General features: G+C 36.2%; 1 non-coding gene across 1 annotated transcript; it reads right to left on the bottom strand.

The window, feature by feature from the left end:
* Positions 1–1,047: 1,047 nt before the first annotated feature.
* Positions 1,048–1,166, bottom strand: LOC145396430 (5S ribosomal RNA). The gene has a single exon (XR_013896782.1). It is a non-coding gene; the product is annotated as a 5S ribosomal RNA (ribosomal RNA).
* Positions 1,167–4,649: the final 3,483 nt, after the last annotated feature.

Raw genomic sequence — 4,649 nt, 5'->3', positions numbered from 1 at the left:
TCTCTTCTTCATTTTACTTTGGCCTTAATTTTGACCACCACCAAGTGGTGGTCAGAAACTCTACTCCCGCAACCTCTATATGCTCTTGCATCCATTACACACCTTCGCATCCTTTCATGCATATACTGTACACATAGTCAATCATTGCCTTCCTATCGTTCAGTTCACCACCCACCCTTGTCATCACTCACCATGTATACCTGTGGATCATTTTGTGCCTGAAGAGGGTATTGGCTATCATCAACCCCTCCCTGCACAAATGTCCACTAAAGCACTGCCATTCTCATCTGTCTCAGCAGGCACACCCCAATATTTGGAATATTCTGCCATTCCAAATATTGACATTTTGTTGTTCTTGTAGGTGATATATGGTCTGTGATGAATGGTATTTAACTTAATGCATGATGCTGGATACTGATAGTAGCTGTATAAGATTAATAAGACAATATGTATATCAAATAAGCATATAATTTCTAATATACAGTTGCTGAGCAAAAATAAAAACAGAAAATACCTTCTCTCAAGCCTTTGGGGGTGAGGTGACATGGTGGTCAATAGGATAAAGGAATGATTGGTTTAATGTGATGACGCAGGTTCGAATCCCAGTCAGTGTAATTATTATACGTTTTTTTTCTATTATAATTTTTTTTTTTTAAAGAAGCCATCTTTATGCTTATATTACACAAGAGTGTATACAGGTAAGCCATATCCATTGATTTCGGTGTTTGGTATTCCTGCTGCCTGATATTGATAATCATAATATTGTGCCAATAAAGATCCAATTCTTTAAAATCCAATATCTTGAAGCATGTATTGGGCCAATATGGAAGCAGATCATGCATGCCAATGCTCTCTGATAATGTAAATCGTGCACTGGGCCGATACAAATCCATTTCCTGCATTCTATAATCCGTTATAAACATAATTCATTTCATTCATTCATTGCCAGACGCCATGTATCCCAAACGGGGTGGTTAAGGGCTTAGAGTTAATTGTTTTACAGGGAGGGGCACTAATCCTCCACCAACTCCACTTGACACGTAGGGATGCCAACAGCATCTGGTGTTCCCAGGCGGTCACCCATCCAAGTACTAACCAGACCCAACGTTGCTTAACTTCGCTGATCGGACGGGAAGCGGTGTACTCAGCGTGGTATGGCCGTTGATCCAATATTTTCCAGAATCGGTCCGTTACTTATATGTTTGTGGGGCTTAATCAACTTCAATTTTCCTCACTAAATCATACTAAACCTAACAAAACTAACCAAATGTATTATATGTTGAGCTATCGTAAATTACTTAGTAAGGTTTATCGCCGTGAGATTATGTGATGTTAGGGCAGTGTAAGTTAGGTAATGCTTGGTGACAAATTTTAACTTCTTAACTGTGTAGTAAAACATCCACAACACGACACATTACTGATCAATCACTGACTCATACATATTTGGTATGTGTTAGTTACTCATGAACTATATGATTTTTTGTAAATACAAGTATATTTTTGCTTGTATAACTGTAACATGGCAATACTATGGCATATTTAATTGTTTAAATACTGATTTTGCAATAAATACAATTTGTGATATCTCGTTTATTATCCTTAATACTGACCAAAACCCTTCACTCCAGCCTGTATATTTATTCACATTAGTAGAAAATTGAAAAATATATGTTGTATACTGCTGATGAGAGAAAATGAGTAGACCTACATGGTTTGAGCATTTTAAAGAGCTGCTGAATAAAGATAATGAAAGTAGTGCAAGCAAATGTAGTTGGGGAATGGCTGGGAGAAAGCGAGGCAGGAAATGAGGAAGCTATCAGTAAGATGTGTCTGAGGTAGACCATCCAGCCTATTGCAACTATACTTTTTTGTTACGTTCTTTAGAAATCTCAAGATGAGTCTTAAATCGCTTTTCTTAGCCGTTCCTGAGTGTTGCTCTTAGGAACGTATAAGTCGTATAGCTGGTACTCTAAGCCAAGAAAAGAGGACGTCTAGGAATTGGGTGGCAAACAACACAAGAAAAAATCACAAATTTTTATTACGCCAGGTCTTGGCATCGTGGCCTCAGCCCTAAGGCCACATTGTCAAAATTTCTCTGAAAATCGAATTACGTCATTCTTGCATAACGGTTAAGCCTTCTACCAACTTTAGTTTCAATTATTATAAATATGGTTGGGGTGACTACCCAGTGACCTTGACCTTTCTGTGCAATCTGAGCTTTGTTTTCAAAATAGAATTACTTTTTCCTTATTTTAACATAAATCCTTCCCCAAAGTTCATTCTACACTGGAGAAAAACTGTTTAAGCTGACTTTGTCAATATGACTGTGACATTTGATCCATTGCTCTCATAATCGGGGTGATCCTCAAGTCATCCACCAAGATTGATCCAAAATCATATAAAAACAGTGTTAGTTATTTTGTTCACACACACACACACACACACACACACACACACACACACACATGGATCAAACTTTGGCCTTGCACAGTGACATTAACTGGCTGTTCTTAAAACTGAATACTTTCGTTTTTGTCTGACTTAAAATTTCCGCTTTCATTAAGAAAAAAGTGAATTGACCTTGTCTTGAACACTCCATGTGACCTTCACCTTTGACTGTTTATAATTCTCAAAGGTCAAATCATTTTATTCTTGGCCAATCCTCAACCCTTCCACAAAGTCTGATCAAAATCGGATATTAACTAAGTTAACCTTGCCTTGTGACCGTGAACTTTGACCTAATGTTCTCAAAAGCAAGAGGCTTACTCCTTGACTAACTCTTAGTCCTTCCACCAAGTTTGGTCATTATGTGATCAAACTGCTTGAATTACTTTGTTACAGGCGTCAACTTCGTGCTTGCCATATGATCTTATTTCAACCAATTTTTCCCAAAACTGAATCACTATTTTTGTTTTACTGCCATCCTATTTCCCGGTTTCAGTCTAAATTGAATGAAAACTAAGTTGATATTTGCTAAGTCAAGCTTTAATAGCCCTGTGACCGTGACCTTTGCCCTTTTGTTCAAAAAAAAAATAGGTGTTCAAACCCTAAAATAAGTTTTGAATTGAATAAAAACTTTTGAGTTATTTTGTTCACACACACACACACACACACACACACGGTCGCCGCCATCGCTCCATAAACGGCCAACTTGGCCAGTGGAATTACCTAAATTAGTATCTTTATATGAGTCAAGCTCTGTACCAGGTTAGACTAAATGGTGTTCTAATATATATATATATATATATATATATATATATATATATATATATATATATAAGAATTTTTAAAGCAAGACTTGTTCAAACAGAAAAAAGAAATTAGAGTAAGAATGCGCACAATCAACTGATCGTTTGTTTTGTCTACAACTGCCCCAGGGAATGTAAGTACCATATGTGCTTTTAGTACTGCAACATGACCACATACTTTAGTAAAGCAAATTTGGAAAAGAAGAGATAAAGGTAGAAAGCAGGACGATGATTTCTACCAACAACTGGTTGAAATGGAGACCCACAATAAATTGGTTGAACGAGTACACAGGTTAGAGATGGCTTTTTAAAATGAGATTGATGAAATTAAGAAACAGATGCACTTGCAAAAGGAAGAAATTGAAAAATTAGGAAAGAAAGTCAACAAGAAAGACATAACCATAGGCGAGCTGACAGTAGAACCGGGTTCACTTAAGAGAAAAATTAGTGAAATGGGAAGTACAGTAGTCAACCACGAGAGTATTTATGGATAAGTTCAAAAATGATACGGAGACAATTAGGCAAGTAAGCAGTCTAATAGACCAGAGCAGTGATATTGAGGAGAAGATAACACAGGTGAATGAAGCTGTGCAAAGCTACAAAAATCATGTGGAAACCACTTATGCTGAAATGGTGAAAGTAAAGAAAGACTTAAAAACAAGGGTGGAAGAAAAAAACATTAAAAAGGAAGTGAAAAGAATAATCCAAAACAATCCTAAGTTAGTCAGAGATTCAGTAGACATCAACAAATCTATAGTAATCACTGGTATAGAAGAGGAAGAAGTAAAAAACAAGATCTCAAGAGACAAAAAGAAGATGCCAAATGTAATGAGCATACTGAAAGAAGTATCAGAGGAAATCTGTAGCAAAGACATAGAGGAACACAAAAGGTTAGGGAAATACGAGAGAAGCAAGTCAAGACCCTTAAAGGTAACCTTTCAGAGTGTAAACACCGTGGAGGAGATACTAAAAAGTGCAAAGAATATTATGGAAGAAGAAGAGTTCAAAAATGTATGGATAAAAAGATGCCTAACACAAGAGGAACTAGAATTAGTGAAAGAGAAGAGGGAGCAAAAAAAAAAAAAAAAAAAAAAAAAATCAGAAGAGAACACATTTTTTTTTTTTTTTTTACAAAGGAATAGGATTGCAGGTACGAAAGTGGTACATAAACAGGAGGGAATAAAAAGGAGGAAGGTAGTAGAACCAAGTCATGACAAGTAAATAAACAAGATGATTATGTTGACGTACTCAAATATGGATGGAATGGTATCTAAATTATTAGAGATGAATGATTATGTCAAAGAAAATGAACCACATATAATATGCCTAACTGAAACAAAATTAACACCAAGGCTCTCAAATGACATCCTAAACTTGGAGGAATATAATACATGGAGAAGA

The sequence above is a fragment of the Coenobita brevimanus genome, chromosome 37, assembly GCF_032717465.1.
Source record: "Coenobita brevimanus isolate Jiangsu-jjx chromosome 37, ASM3271746v2, whole genome shotgun sequence".
Lineage (NCBI taxonomy): Eukaryota > Metazoa > Arthropoda > Malacostraca > Decapoda > Coenobitidae > Coenobita > Coenobita brevimanus.
Note: the sequence above shows the minus strand (reverse complement) of the source record. Positions and strands in the feature narration are given on the sequence as shown.